Source organism: Stenella coeruleoalba (assembly GCF_951394435.1).
Source record: "Stenella coeruleoalba genome assembly, chromosome: 5".
Lineage (NCBI taxonomy): Eukaryota > Metazoa > Chordata > Mammalia > Artiodactyla > Delphinidae > Stenella > Stenella coeruleoalba.
In genome coordinates, this window is record NC_137150.1 from 47157942 (window position 1) to 47174913 (window position 16972).

The window sequence follows — 16972 nt, forward strand, 5'->3', positions numbered from 1 at the left end:
ATTAATTGACAATAGACAGATGAACAGGAGAAGAGTTCATTATTCAGGCATGCAGGAGTCCTCTGTAGGGAGGAGCACACAGAACAGCTAGGGGTAAAGGTTTATATACCAGCTTAATAAGTGGGGAGGAGGGTGCTTAAGGCTTCAAAAGATGTAAGGTTCTGATGATGTTTGCTTACACAGATTTTTTTGGAATGTCCTGACTCCCAAGGTCAGTTGCATTCCTGACTGAGAACTCTGGAGCAGAGGGGGTGGGGTTTGTGGCAGATGACTCTAGTAAATCTTTGCCTTAGGCAGATAGGGAAAGTTTATGTAAGATTGCTTTTTGCATCTGTAGCTCAGATGTTTTCACTTTGAAGTAATCTTTATATCATTTTAGTGGGTTGTTGGTTGCTTCATTTCCCCCATGTAAAACGTCTTAGAAAGAAGCTGGGTTGATTGCTCTGGAGAGAAGGCTCAGATTAGAAGTTATGAGGTAAAGATCTGCAGAAGGAGAGAAGCGCATAGATTAGAATGAGAAAAAGAAAGAAAATAAAAGATTAACGTTTAGAGCAAACTATAAATTCAGTTTCTAAGTCTATAGTGCAGCTAGTCGATAAGATTTTAAGCATTAGGTTTGAAGTATTTTTAGGTGGTGGAGTGAGGACGTCAGTGGCAATTCGATAGATTTCCTGGTTTGAAGTTTGAATGTCTTTGGTGATGGCATAGATGTCAATGTCACAGTCATGGTTATTTCCTGGAGCAGAGCGTGGAAGAATGAAGGTGTTCTGGTGAACTTCCTGAGCAGTCCATACAGTAGAGCATCAGCCACAAAAGCTGCCCATATATGATCTATTGTAGTGATGGGTCCTTTGAAGTTTATGTCAAGTCATTCAGCTTCAGCTTGCAGGGCTTCTTTAGATCCTGGGGGAAGAGGACAGCTCCAAGACAACCTAGAACTGCCTGGGTTAGTCAGGCTTTAGTTCTCAGTGATTTCCAATCAGGAGGGTGGGAGAAAAGTAGGAAATGTTAACTTAGAGGGTTGTAGCTAGATATTGAAGGGAACTAGAAGAATCTAGAATTTGGTAAGGATTGACAAAATATGTAAGATAGCAGGATCTAGTCCAGTTTACGGGTAGAGAGTAAAACCTCAAAGACAACGAACAGGACTAGAATCTGATAACACGCAACGGTGGGTTATAGCTTTCCATTGGAACAAAATTTCTCTCCATGATCATCTCAATTTTAACCAGAAATAATCAAAATAAGATTAGTATTATTTACAAAATACGTCTGATCTTATTACATCTGGCCAGATTATTTACATAAGTGCTGCCAGAATGGCAATTGACCACATAGGCCTTTTTAACATTTGCTTTGCTGGAACTTTTATAAAGGAATCTCAGATTGGACTTTAAAAGCCCCTCAAGGCTAGGAAGCCAAGGCAAAAACTTGTCAGTAGACTTTACCTGCAGTATATATGTGAGCAAATTCCTCTGTTCTCAAGGTTCCCCAAATATCCTGATTCCAAGGCCTCTAAAGAAGTGACCTTCCTTATTTACCCGTATGGCTGGGAACCCTCTAAGCCAGATGCCAGTGCAGTTTTTCCAACGGGGCTTTGTAAGCTTTGGCTCCATAAAGTCAAACTTAGTTCCTGCAAACTGTCTGATCATATGTGATTCTATGCATCATTTTCAAATATGACATTCTAGTCAAAGCCTTGATTATATAACCATGTTTCCAATTATGTTTTGTTACAAGGAGGACAGATTCTTATCAAATTTATGCAAGTAACTATATTGCCGTGAAACTAAGAATACCTAATGAGAGTTTCCAAAGTCTGGAGGGATCAGGCCGAGAGAAAAAGATAAATGTTTAAATGTTTCATTTTTGTTTACAAAAGTATAATTTACAAAATTGTAAGCTATAGATAGCTTAAGAGAAAAGAGAAGAGTGTTCTTTAAATCCAGCATCAATATTCCAAATAAAAGCCGTAATCGTCCTTTATGAGTTCATTCAGTCCCATGTAATTCTTGTTCTGCTTGATCTTGGATTAGCAGTTTCATGAACCTATCAGCTTTTCCACTAGAGTTCTAGAAATTGTGACTTAGTTCAGTGGTATAATCTTAAAGTTATTTAAGCGATGCCATTAGAAGCTTGTATCCCAGAATACCTGGCATAGTCCTTTTTCATGGGTCTTTAAGAAAGATCCTTTTTGTTAAGATAAACACTCTAGCCTGTAGCTGATTGCAAGAGCTTTCAGGAAAGCATCAGAGTAAAACAACTATCTGTGGCTGAAAAAAGATTTAAAATAGCTTTGGTTAAAGATCTGATGAGAGTTCATTATAAAAGTAATGCAGTTGGCAGAGAAATTTGGTTGTTTCCATGACATAAGATATTTTAAAATAAAAACTGGAGATATGACTGATAACATTTACTGCTGTTTTCTAATATCAGGTAAAATGGTACCAGGACATATTATGGACAGTGAGGGCATTGATAAATCTCAAGGAACTTCATAGAATTTCTGAATACTTATATTAATACTATTTACCCATTCAAATATAACCTAGGGAAGGTTAAGCATCTCTCCTTATTTGACAGTGCTTTTCATGCAGTTAACATATCTAATTAATTTTTAACATCTCTCTTTTTACAAGGTGAAAAAACAAATCCTTTGAGATTTTTTAGGTCCCTCTGGGATATTTCAAAGTCAGTTCAATGTCAAGATTTTATTTAGGATTTGACTTTGAGAAGGCAAAGTATCCAAGTTGAGAAATGTCAAAAGGTTTGAACACTTGATTAATAATAGGATCATAGGTCACTGTTTAAAAATACTTAATCTATTCAACAAAGTGACAATGAAAGATTGTAAAAGTAATGATAGGAAGTTACATGGTTATAAGATAAAGCTTAGCTCTTTTGATAGTTAAAAGACTTGGTTCTCTTAAGGCGTCAGGAATATAATGAAGACAATACAGGAAATTGTTCTGAAAAGACACAGTTTACTTAAAGGGTCTAGAAAAACCTTCTACAGTCCTTTCTTAAGAACAGACCAATAGCCCAATGTAAAACTAGAGTTTGGTTTTAATAGAGAGAGGAAACCAAACTCTAGTTTTGTATTCAGGTATTGTTAATAATAAAGCTCATTAAAAAAAAAAAAGTATAAATAAACCCATTCAACATAAATACTTAATGCTGATAACTTAATGCTGATAACTCAGAAGACAAACCTATTTTTATTAAACCAATAATAATATTACACCAGTCTTATTTGCAAAGATTTATCCAAATCACATAAATTTGAAAAATATTTGGGATAGTTCCTATACTTCTGGGAGTTTTAGAAATATTTAATTTATAAAAGAGCTTATTTTTCTCTAAGCCAAATATAATAGAACTCTTTTAAGGGATTTTATAAATTGATAATACCATCCAGAGGTAGGATAATATCTCATGTATACATAACATACGACAAACATAAATATACAAACAGATGCAAATAGAGATCTTACGTGGCTTTCATTCTGAAATTTTAGCTGTGAGTCAGGCATATTATAGTAATGCTAATTACACTAGTTTATACGAGAGTTGGTTCTAGTCTTTGCCCCACTTTATGTTTTATCCTAATTACATTGCTGGCAGATGGAACAAGTTGTTACCTGCTCAATATGAGAGCAAATCTTTCCACCAATATTTACAGAGAAGGTTTTTAAGATTTTCTTTTGCCTTGATATATAGTCTTACAGATATAAATATACAGAGTCTTACAGATATATAGTCTTACAGAGGCTGTAGACTAGAATTTGGGCAAGGGATTTAGGAGACATCAAGTAGTTATCTGGGTGTCTCCAAATTCTTCTAAGTGGATAAAATATCCAGTGTGTTTCCAATTGGCCTCCTTTTTTCCCTTTTCAGCTTCAGATAGTTGCTTTTGGGGGTCCTTGAGTCCTTTAAGCATCCCTGACAGGGTCAAGGGGCCTAAACTAGTTTGAGTGACTTCTGCGCTTTAATTTTTTAAGGGAGTATTTTAGGCTAGCTTTGATACTATTTATGTTCTTTCCATTTGATCTCCTATAGGTACTAAGAGGACATTTTCTTAGGATGAAAGCTCTCGAAAAATCCTTTAAATATAAAAGTTTTTCTGAAATAATCCATCATCTGGCCATTGACAATTAGGATCCGCATAGATATACCCATTCCAAATGTGACTCAAACCAATAAGACTTTTTGTGGCTTAGTCATGAACACAATAGGTGTCTCTGAAGAGGGCGCAGAAGATGCAGCTTCCATACTTCAAAATAACTCCCAACTAGAGGTGAAGTGAAGAAAACCAAGTTGCCGTAGGTGCTAAGAATGCTTAGTTCCAGTCTTCCCACAAAAGTGAGGCACCTCCAATCACAGGCCTGCAAATCTATGATAACAGATGGGTGATACAGAGATCGGAAGTCTTAGCACTACGAAGGCATTGGGAAGGAGATGACGAGGTACCTTATGGGTTGAGACCCTTTAGGATTCAGTCTTAGACAACCTCCCTGAGAGCTGGCAGTGGTTGGCAGGAAGTTTTGCTTGTGCATCTCATGTCTCAGTACTCTCTCTGGTTCCAAGCTAAGCCCTCAGGACGCAAAATTGAGAGAGAAGGAAAAAACTCATCTGGTATTATTGGTGGCCCACAGCAAATTTGTCCAAGCAGATACTGGTCCAGTGAGAACCACAAACTCACCAGTCTGTGAGGGTGGCTTGAACAGGCTTATGGAACCTATACCTGTGTTCTTTGCTTTGACTGTCCTTCTTAGGACAAGCAACACTTTTAGACATCACAGCACAAAACAACAGCAAAAAAGAAAGTGACAAGAAGATAGCACAATGACTATTTATTGGAAGATCCAAACCAAGAGTCATAATACCCAAAGAACAAGACGAGTTCTAACCCAAACATTTTCTCCTGTAAATCTAAATTTTGGAAACTTTCTTTCTGAGAAGATGAGAGGCTCTTACCACTTTTGCTCAACTGGACCCCAAGCAGAGATCTGGGAGTCTGATGGTAAGGAAGTTTAATTTTGCCAGCTTGGCCAGAGATCCTAAGAGCTCAGCTGCGGTCGGTCTCCAGAGTGAGCGAAGATTTCTGACCATTCAATCCTCGTTGCCAAAACTGTTGGGAGGAAAATCTTTTCCTCTATCAACTGAGGTTCGATTGTTAATCTCCTGAAAGATTAACAGGAGAAAAGTTCATTACTCGTGCATGCAGGAGTACTCTATAGGGAGTAGCTCTCTGAACAGCTAGGGATTAGGATTTACATACTAGCTTAATAAGGGGGGTGGTTTAGGGCTTCAAAGGATGGGAGGTTCTGATGAGGTTTGTTTACACAAATTAGGTTTGAAATGTGCCACTGCCCAAGGTCAGCTGCCCCTCCCTCCGCTCCCTTCCCCCCACTACTGGAGACTTCCCTGGAGTGGTGAGGAGGGAGGTGAGAGGGGGGCACTTGTGGTAGACGGCTCTTGTAAATCTCTGGTTTAGTCAATAGGAGAAGTTCAGAAAATATTTCTTTCTGGACGTGTAGCTCAGATATTTTCACTTTGATGTAATCTTTATGCCATTCTGGTGGGTCGTTGGTCCTTTCACATGGAACCCTGGAGAGGTTCCACGTTAAGCATTTAGAGTGGAGGCAAGCAATGCACAGGGGAGGTGTGTGGGGCTGGAGGAAGAGAGTTGTCTGAAACAGTGAATGTAAAGTTAGTGGATTCCCAGGTCCCTTTCTCCAAACTGTAGAGCTGGACAAATAGCTGTGCTCTATTCCCATGAGAGAGAGAGAGAGAGAGAGAGAGAGAGAGAGAAAGAGAGAGAGAGAGAGGGAGGGAGGGAGGGAGGGAGGGAGGGAGGGAGAGAGGGAGGGAGAGAAGTTGGATTGGTTCTTCCCTCTGGAGAACGAGAACCAGAGAAGCTTCAGAAGGGCTGCAGACTGACACTGTCTAGGAGTGGATATGGACTAAAAACATAGCTCCCTTGCGCTGTCTGGTCCCCAAGCACCAGCTACAAGCTGTCTGCTTCCACAGGCAAGAAATTGGAGCTACTTTTCTGAAAAAATGAATGGCCCTAAAAATCAGATTTCCATACACTGAGATCCAGGAGCTTCTCAAAAATAAAGTTTACCCCTAGTCACCTAACAGTGAGTCCACCAATTGTAAGCCCTTTCTATCACACATAGCTCCCAGTCAGCTTCTAGTGCTTCATGCTTAAATATAGACAGGCATTGATAACCTGATACTTGAGAAAGCCTAGAACAGAAGAGAGAGGCTAAAAAAATCCTGAGCTGAAAGGACTCAGAAGAAACAAATATTTCATAGGAAAATATAAAAAAAATTAATCTGTAATTCAGCTGTTTATATAAGGAGACTGACATCAGAGCTGTTTACAGTCACAAACCATTAGAAACAACTATATGTCTATCAATAGGATGTTGGCTAAATTCTGCTGTATTATTCTGATAAGTCCATACTCTGGAAAAAAAAGGGTTAAAGTAATTCTATAAATTTCAAAATGGAAAAATATTTATACCATGTTATTTGATAAGTTAAAAATACTTTTTATACAATTAAAAAAATCATAGATTATGATCCCATTTATGCAAAAATATGTTTGTGTGCTCCCACAAAGAATTGGATATGAATATATCAGATTACTAGCAGTGGTTATATCTGGGAGCATCTTAGGGGCAAACTTGACTTTCTGTATTTATTCATTGTTCATAGCATTTATGGCTTTCAACGTTAAGAAAGGAGCTTAATTTTTTTAATCAAAATATACCAGGACATCTGCAGAATAACTAAGTGACTGATTTTATTTAACCACATCTGCTTAGGAGTCAAGGATGATACTCCTTTACCAAAACATTCCCTAGCATGAATTAACCTAAAATAAAAACTCATCTCATCCAAAACTATGTTGCTTGTTAGCTATGGTTCAGTAATATAATACGTGAAGTTCTGAAGTCACATTAACATTTCTTATGATGTTATAGCAAAATTATTTGATGACAATCTGGATTACATATACTTTTCTAGAAAGTTTAGTGTAATACATTTTCCTCTTGGTGCCTAAAATTTGTGCCGTGCCTTTTCTTGTTCATTGGTGCTGCTGGTTTTTGGTCTTCTGAAGGTACAGAGTTCCCTTAGGGACTTCTTTCTTTGTAGTAATCAGGAAAACCCCAAGGAAGGCTTGGTGGATTCCTGAGACTTGGGGGCCCATTGCTGGATTGGGCTGGGTTGTTACTAGTGCGCAGGAGCAGATATGACCTAAGTCATTATCGAGGAGGAGAGTTGGTATGAGAGAGGATCACAGGTTCATCTCCAGGTTCTGTCTGTAGGAAATGAGACCAGAATAAAAACTCTCTGTGGCTTCGAGTGCCCTGAGAATAAAATCAAAACCCCTCAGCCTGAAAGGCCCTGTTTACCCTACCAAGCATCTCATCATTTGAGCCAATTTGGCCTTCTTTCAGATCTCTGGAGGCCAAGCGTTTTCCCCTTTTAGAGCCTCTGCTCATTCTGTTTCTTTCCACCTCAATGGCATCCCCTGGCTCTCCCATGGCTGGCTTCTGTTCACCCTTTCAGGTCACAGTGTCACCTCTTCAGAGGTCTTTCCTAATTAATGAATCTTAGCAAGCTTCTTCTATCTCTGTTTCAGTCCCCTGATTGTTTCCATCTTAGCACTTCACATTTTGTATTTATTGAAGTGCTTTTACTTACTCTCCCTTCTACTTAGATTGTTGGTGCAAACTGAACATGGCCTTTCTTTCGTTTGTACCACCTGCAGCTGAAACTGTCAGCGCAGCACCCAAGTCCCTCTCCTTTATCACTGCTCGCCTGCAGGCTTCCAACTGCTAGCATTTGCAGTTCTGTGCCTGAAGACTTAACTCTGGTTTCTGGAAGCTGACTTTGCCTACCTGTGCTTCTGCCTGAAATGCTGGAGAGGAAGTAGCCCTCAACCAGTCGCTGATAGGAATTAGTGTATAAATGCCCAGGCTCCCTCCCCCATTTGGGGAGCTCGTCAGCTAAAGTTGGCTGGCTCAGTAATGCATCTTTTTTTCTTGGCTAACTCCCCTTCACTGTCTCATTTCACCACTTCCTTACTGATGTTTTCTGCACTTTCCAAATAAACTACTTATATTTAAATCCTTGGTGGCGGGGGTGAGGGGTGGGAGTGGGCAATGCTTTTGGCGCGTGTAGGTGACAGTATTTGCTGAATGAATGAATGAATGGCTGGCTGGCTGGCTGGCTGGCTGGCTGGGTGGGTGGGTGGATAAATGGAATAATAGATAAAAAGTAGGTTACAAAATAGAGTTCAAGGCTGCATGAGGTGTAACATTTCAGACTATTGACTGAAAAAGCAAATGTTTGGTGAGCTCATTCTAACTGGGGCTAGTTGGCTCCCGCAAAACACATAAGCCCATATAAGGGTAGAGATATAGGCAGGTTAGAGACAATCTAATACGGCATTTTTAAAAGCTAAGTTTTCTTTAGGTCCACTGCCCAATCTTGATGATCACATGGATGCCCGACTTAGGTGCAGTTTTTACATTTATTGTTTTATTACAGTATTTACCTAAAGCGTTAAAATGTGCTATGCAAACTCATAAATAACGTTCAACGTGAATTTTATTCAGTTTAGGTGAAGTTAACAGTCCAAAAAAATTACCTTTCAGAAATATATCTGGAAGTGAGGATTGGACTGTAAGTGAAATCGGAGGGTGAGGTTTAGTCAGACCCTCAGAAAGAAGTGATCACAAAAACGGACTGCAGCTGTGGAGGGTGAGGTGAGTGATTTCAGTGCAGGAATCGCTATTAGCTGTTTTTATCAGTGTTAACACTGGACAGGTTCACACGGTTGTTTAGAGACAGACTAGAATCCTGAATCAGAAAGCATTTCTATTTTCAGCAGATTATGAATATGGAGAGTTCAACTAGACTATGAGTTTCCTGATAGCGAAAAAAGAACGTCAAAGTCTGACCCTAGGGAGGTCAGTGTACGGCATGCAGGTGACTTTGAATGCATGAAAAGTGTTAGTGTTTGGGCCAGATGGCTTTATAATTAGTGCTGTTTTCAAAAGCAAAGCAATTGGTATGGACTAGTAAATCATTCATCACTAAGTAAAGCATTCCTCAGATGACAAAAGAATTTAATTCTGACACTCCAGGTGATGAGTGTTATCTAGCTCTACACGTTTTAAAATTAAAGATAATATATCTAAAATTCTGTAAATTTGTATAAACTTCCTATAAGGAAATATTGATATCATGGTGCTGGTTGAAAAGTATTTGTGTTTAAATGAGCATTATGGGTGAACCTGAATGGACTAAACGTGTCGATGGAGATATTGTTCAGGAATCATTTCCAGGAAAAATTTAACTCCTTCTGATGAATCAGCCTGCCTTTTTTCTTCATGGATGTTGGGAATCCTGCAATTGTGTTTCTTCAGATATTTTGGTTTCCAAAGAGATCAGGACTTAATTTGCAGCTCAATTTTCTCAAGCACATGAGAACTTATGACTTTTATATGTGTCTTCTAAATTTTTCCTTGTTTTTAAAATCTACTCTGATTTTTCTTTTTCCTGGGCCTGCATTTTTTTTTTTTTTACCTTGCCCGTATTTTTCTCTCCTACTTTATGTAAGTCACCACAAGCTTTTTGTGGAAAATGAAGGAGCAAATGATTCATAAATAAAACATAAAGAAGTAATCTATTTTTATTACATTTCTCTTCTTTTTTTTCCAAGGCCAAATGTTTGCGAAGAACAGCAGCTAACTGTGGTGGGGCTACCACACCCCTGTGTCCAAGCATTCACACTCACCATCAAGATCTGGAAACGGCTGCAGTGGCCCGTGGTGGTGTGTGAGTTATGAAAGAAGGTAAGGGTGCTCCTGCTATGTCCTTTTGATTCCTGAAAATCAAAGCCAAAGCCTCAATGGCATCTAAAGATTTCATCCAATAAATTTTAGAAAATAACTACATAATTAAGTAAACGAGTGTAACCTATGCCCACCAGGAACTTTCAAAGTGATATATTTTCCTTCAGAAACAGGCTATATTATTACTTTAGTTCATGCCTCGTTTTATGTGTGAGCTATTTGGGGTTAGATGCCACTAATTTTACCTCTTGACATGATAAACTTTTGAAAGCTGGAGATCAGAAGCTTGAGAGAAACAAGGAATATTGTGTTGGTTTGCTAAATTTAGCATGACTTGGATCTGGGCATCTATCACTGTGAACAATCCCATCTGCCCTTGGTTCTCTTGTAACACTTTGAAACCTAGAGCTTCTTTAACTTTATTATGGCATTTGAATTAGGATTAACTGGGCTGGCTGGGAGAGGAGAGAAAAAGCAAGTATGCACTTTCTATGCGTGAAGCCTTCATAGGGACTTTTTAAAAAAAGTTTTAAAATAATTTTATAAAATATCTAAGTACCTCTTAACACAAATAGCTGCTAATGTGTTCAGGTTTTACACATTAAAACTTGTAAAATGAAATCAGGAAACAAAGTTAAAAAAAGTGTGGCTTTAGATTAATGAATTTATTATTCTTATTATTACTACTACTACGATTACTAAAAGAAAGTTGAGGGCATTTGTAAATAACTGGGTTTGCCATTGTGTAGAAATAGCAGAACACTGATAATATAGGACTAAGTAAAATAAGATTAAATCATTTATAATTATGGATACTTACATATACATTGTATGTGTGTATTTTTAATCTTCAGATTAATAGTCTTTTTTTGGTCTATACTCAGGACCTTTAAATTAAATTTAAATCAGAAAAAGCTTCAGGCTTTTACTGGCTGTGTGGCACTGGTAGAAGTTCCTACATTTCTCTGTGCCTTAGTCTGTAAAGTTGGAAAAATAATACCACACATGGTTATTATGAGGATTAACTGAAAACATATTTAACACCTGTGGCACAATGCTTGGTACGTAGGTATTAGAGTACCTGTTTTTGAAAATAGCTTTTCATTTAGATTTTTTGGTACTCATCCCATGAGGTTTAATCATTGTTGATATTACACTGAACCAAAGAAAGTCCACTACCGTATAGACGTTCAGACTCGGGAAAGCAAACATGAATAAGTAAAACATGTTTTGTTTATTTTCAAGAGCTTAATAGTTTTACACATCCGTTTATTCAGCAAGTATTTATGAAACTGAGTTTGGAGTTGAGGCAGTGTTAAAAGATGTTTGACATTTTTGCCAAACTAATATCCCTTTTGTTTGTATGTAAGTTTGCAAACCTACACTTATATCCCTGTTGAAGAGATGCACCTCCAAAATATTAGGTGACACTTCAAGATGGTGAATAATTGTGTCATAAAAATTGACATTAAATCCTATTTTTGAGAGAAGAGAAAGAACAATATACATTGACATGATGGGGAAAGAGAAGTTAGAGGAAGTGAAACTTGAAAATGGTTTTGAGTATGAAGGGGATTTGGGCTGGGGATATGAGGATAGGTATGTGAAAGGAAGAGAATATAATACTTTGGGGATAAAGAGTAAATATGACATCAATTTGATAGAAAGGACGTAAGCCAGTTTAGAGATGTCTGGTATTATGGTCTATTAAGAGGTCAGCACAAATAGTTAATAGGATAGTATTTTCAATTTTTGTTCATTATTGCCCCCCTAAGGAACCTTTGTAAACTTTTTTTAAAATTTTAGTGATCGTCCCCCTCCCCCATGAAGTTTTAATACCACAGATATACTTTGTTTCTGTTTGTGAACTCTGCTGGTTTGTAGGACCACAGACCATTGTATTAAAGATTATTTTTCACCGCTCCTACCCAAGAACCAATTGTCCCCTCACTTGTGGGTGATGTCACCACTGTTGAGAATGCACACTATCACGAGACCAGTACATGAGGGGCCTTCACGGTCAAATTGAAAAGCATGTGCCTTATTATCCTCCAGGATTTCATTATTCTCTTCATAATTTTGGGTTCCATTTTTTTTTTTTTTTTTTGCGGTACGCAGGCCTCTCACTGTTGTGGCCTCTCCCGCTGCGGAGCACAGGCTCCGGACGCGCAGGCTCAGCGGCCATGGCTCACGGGCCCAGCCGCTCCGCGGCATGTGGGATCTTCCCAAACCGGGACACGAACCCGTGTCCCCTGCATTGGCAGGCGGACTCTCAACCACTGCGCCACCAGGGAAGCCCTGGGTTCCATTTTTGATAGCTTCAGTGACCCTTAGGTAAGTTTATGCTGCAGGACTGGAGGCCCCTCTTAATTTTCAATAACCTATACCTATATTGAATCTTGGTTATATATTTAGTGTGTGTGTGTGTGTGCGTGCACGTGAGTGCATGTATAATGTATACAGATAATATATTTTTGTGTGTGTGTATAAATGGCAGGATTTGGATTGCAGGGAGAATTTTTTAGTGAGTTTAAAGTGACAGCTTTGGCCTGAAGAGGAAGCATTACTGACCTAGATTCCTATTTCTTAGGACCCGGTACCACACCATCTACAGACAGTCATACAGCATGGAGCGGCAGACCATCTACAGGCGCTGCCCTGGTTGGAGCTGGCAGGACAATGAACCTGGCTGTCTATGCTGTAAGTTATAATTCTTCCTGTCTAACTCTCTGTCACTAGAAGTAGTGGTTTCACTCTGTTTTGGGCTTCAATCATATCATGCCTGTCAAGTTTTAGGCATCTTTAGAATCACCACAGATTCAGAGCATCTCTTTGGACTGAAAATGCACACATGACATGTGCAGAAATGCACAAAGAGTCTTTCTGTTAAGCGCTGCTAATGATAGGTCAGAATTCAGGACCCATAGAACTTCTGCTTTATATTCTGTCTCTTTATGTAAAAGACAGTTTATTTAAAGCCAGACAGGTTACACCTTGTAAGCTTCCATCTCCCTTTTCTGTTCGCCCCTTTCCCATATCATCAAATTTGTAATCCACAGCTGATTCAAAAGTCCAGAGGGAAATCACTGTACGAAATCTAAATGGGATTTCTTGACGTGTGCTTGTCATGATTAATTGCAGAACTCGGGAGGCAGTTTACTTTTTAAGATGAGGCATGCAGTCCTTTTACAAACCTCTGGTTGGGGGTACTGCAGAACCTTTGGAGTATATTTGACAGCCCTCAAGCAGCAGAACTAGTGGCATTACATAGTTCATTCACGCCAGGAGAAATGGCTCTGTTTAGCGACTCCTTTACCTATGTGTTTATGGTTATTGTGAAGTCACTTAAAGTGCTTCAGTGTGTTGCAGTCAGTGCAGACCACAGCACAGCAATTCATCTCTCCTGTTATCCTGCACCTGCGGGAGTTTGTTGGCAGCCTGCTTCCCTCCCCACCGTGCTTTCTTCTCTCCAACTGTCTCAGTGAAGTTGCCTCCGGCTTCCCATAGTAAGCAGGCCTAGTGTTGAGGGGGTCACTGTGTTTGCACGCAGTGCTAGGCCACTGCAGCTGGTTGGCTTAAACTCAGTGAGTGCATCTGCCCACGATGTCCTCTCAACTGTATTATAGACTCCTGGAAATTAATGACTGTGAGATGAATTCTTTATATTGTTGTATGACACCTAGCACAGTCCTTTGCCTCTGGTAAGTATTCGTATTTCTTGCTTGTTTTTTAGATTGTTTGGGCTACACAGTCATCTTCTCCATGGAGTTCCTTTATTATTAATTCCACTCCTTTTTTTTTCTTTAATTTTTATTGGAGTGTAGTTGATTTACAATGTTGTGTTGGTTTCAGGTGTACAGCAAAGTGAATCAGTTATACATATACATATAGCCACTCTTTTTTAGATTTTTTTCCCTTATAGGCCATTACTAGCCAAACTCGAATGTGAATAAGGATCAGCTTGTTAAGATGTGGATTCTTTTTCACTAGGTCCAGGGTGGGGCATTTCTACAAGCTTCAAGGTGATGCAGATGTTACCACGTACAGAGTTCTGCAAGGCTTTAGACAGCAAGGCCTTAATGTGTAATGAAAACACTGTTTTCTGTAGGGGGCTATGGAAGAGCTGGTGGAAATTTCTAGATTGTATCTATATTAGCAACTTGGTGCTTACCTTGAGGATTTTCTTTCTTTCCCTCAACTCTGTCCTCCCTGGCCTTCTTGTGTACCTTCCTTTTAGCTGTCTCTGCAGTGGGGACTTGTTTCCATGGGGAGAGATGCTCAGAGGGTGAAGTCCGGCAGTGCCAGTGTTCCGAGGGTTTTCAGGGACCCCGCTGTCAATACGGTGAGTCGCCAACGAGACCATTTTATTATGATTTGGAGCTGTCTGCCTTGCTTTTAGGGGCCAGCCAACTTTGTCAATTCAGACTAATGGCAGGGTTATCCCTCTGGGGATTGGTGAGCATTTTAAATGAGCCACTAAGCAAAACCCCACAATCTACAGTGTACTCGGCATCGCCAATTATGCTTTGCAGTTTAGTTTTAATTATTCACTGTAAGAGTTCAAAGGGTAGCAGTAAGTACAAAACAGTCTATTTTGTAAAGGAAATGGCAGCTTAATAAGAAAACCTCTTTCTGACCTCAGATGTTAAATCTTTAATGGAGCCATGGTTTGGAAGTGCTGGTACAGTATTCTTCTGTGAGATTTATGTGGTTTGTGAATGAACAAGGTGGAGATTAAGACGAATTCAGTGTGATGTGATATTTACTACTTTTGTGTTCAGTGTTTTAAAAAAAGCATGAAAAACCTGACACTTGCATTATTCTCAAAGTTTCAAAACTCGGTAACCTAGTTTTTAAGGTTGGAGCTTAATCAACTGTCAATTCAGGACATGTGCATTTAACACGTTTCTTGTGCAGGAAATTTTCAAAATGGCCAATGATTTATCTTTTACTGTATCTGCTATGAGATTGGGTGCTTTCAAAAAGGATTTGTTTTGACTTGATCATCTGATTCTAGTCTCCAGAGAATGTGAATGCATCTGCATTTATCTTTTCAGGGCAGAGAAAACTAAACAAAGCAAAACCGATTGTATAGAAGTTAAAGAAATAGGTGTACAAAGCGAACAAAAATATTGTCTTCATTATCTTCTGCTGATGTGTTTGCCTTCTCTTATCCATTACTTGAATCTTTGTCAGTGAAATTGGAACGTTGCTGAGGGCTCATCACTCATGTTCATTTGTCTCCTCTGCCCTTGGCGTAAGGTTCAGGCTCACGTTTTTCATGGGGCACCTCAAAGCTATCCTTCTTGTAAATTAATCTTGATATTCTCTTCTAGGTTGTTTGCTTTTTATTTTTATTTGTGAATTAAAATAAAGCTGTTTTTTTAATCCCAATTTATTCTTTGACTATGGAAGACTAATTGTGAAACAGAGGTCTGAGCTCTAGAGTACATCTTCAGTTGTTTCCATTGTTTCTAAGATGCTAACAGCAACTGTACCTTGTTCCATGAGACCAAATTATTTGCCGCTAAAGAAATTGTTTCAACTACATGTGCAACACTGGTTTCCTCATCTTGATCAGTATCTGAGATGGGCAATTACATGTCAGTGATTCATTAAAAATAAAAAACATCAATTATTACTTTCATTTGTTTTGGTAGAGTAAATCTTGCAAAACATCAAGTCCCTGAGGGGAAAGGTAATTAAGGAGACATATGGTAATGATCATAGCCTTGAAATTACACCTGGATTAATTTATTCTTTATTTTTCTACATCAGTACTTGAATATTTTGATTATTCCAATTTCATAACTTTAATTTGTAAAAGTAATTAAAATGATTTTTGAAATTCAAATAGTTAGATTTTGTATTTTTCAGTTTGGGGTTGGTGAAAATACTGGATTATTTTAAACATAGGCAGAATCAGTGTGTGTTTTCCACAACTTTGTTTTTTTTAAATTAAATTTAATTAATTAATTAATTTTTGGCTGCGCTGAGTCTTCGTTGCTGCGTGCAGGGTTTCTCTAGTTGTGGCGAGCGGGGGCTACTCTTTGTTGTGGTGCACGGGCTTCTCATTGCGGTGGCTTCTTTTGTTGCAGAGCACGGGCTCTAGGCGTGCCGGCTTCAGTAGTTGTGACATGCGGGCTCAGTAGTTGTGGCTCGCGGGCTCTAGAGCTCAGGCTAAGTAGTTGTGGTGCATGGGCTTAGTTGCTCTGCGGCATGTGAGATCTTCCTGGACCAGGGCTCGAACCCATGTCCCCTGCAATGGCAGGTGAGTTCTTAACCACTGCACCGCCAGGGAAGTCCCCACAAGTTTGTTTTTATACCAGGAAGTTCCAGAAGTCATGAGGGAAGGTGAACCACACAAAATACCGTTCAGGAGTCTGCATTGCACTTTTAAGTACTGTTGTCCAAGTGTTTACCTTTAGATTTTGACGTTTCTTCTCTCACTGTAGAACTCCTGTTGAATGTAAAAAGACAAATTGATGAACCCTGAGGGATATACAAAACCTGAAATAGAAGTTCAGGCATCTCCTATGTGATATCACATTTCATCCAGCAAAATGAGCTATCATGAAGTGTAGAAATTTAGGAGGGCTTGAGGGGGGAATTTTGAAGACTTTCTAGGAAATCAAATATTTGGTGAGACAAATGGAGAACACAGTTAAGAAGGAATGGCATTAGCTGAGTCTTGAAAGTAGATCAAAAATGAAAATTAGAAAAGATTGTTTTTAAAAAGAATATAATTGATAGGACATATACATACATAGTCTGTCAAGCAGGTGGATCATAGTCTGGCGGTACTTCCTATAGCCGATCTCTTATCCAGTGGCTGGATTTGAGTTCTGAATTATGAGTATATAAACCCTGGTCTGATTGACATTACTCTCTCTCCCTCTAGATATAGTATATATATCAAAATGAAAATTAATTTAATGTTTTTCAAATTATATAAACAATGATTCAAATGATCAAAATAATTCAAATTAAAGATTTTTTGATTATTAAAAACTAACTGGGCTTCCCTGGTGGCGCAGTGGCTGAGAGTCCGCCTGCCGATGCAGGGAATGCGGGTTCGTGCCCCGGTCCGG

The 16972-nt window shown here is 38.9% G+C and overlaps 1 protein-coding gene across 23 annotated transcripts in view; it reads left to right on the plus strand.

Moving 5' to 3' along the window:
* LOC307187328 (uncharacterized protein) overlaps positions 1-16972 on the plus strand; it is a 666419-nt gene that overhangs the window by 49589 nt on the left and 599858 nt on the right. For 16 of the 23 annotated variants that reach the window (XM_079923227.1, XM_079923220.1, XM_079923230.1 and 13 more), the window contains 2 exons: positions 9749-9881; positions 12472-12581. The gene's annotated coding sequence lies outside the window, so the exon portion shown is untranslated. Of the gene's footprint in view, positions 1-3352; positions 5024-8678; positions 8790-9748; positions 9882-12471; positions 12582-14118; positions 14224-16972 lie in introns of those variants that run through there. The other 7 variants (XM_079923238.1, XM_079923223.1, XM_079923222.1 and 4 more) reach the window with 3 other exon arrangements.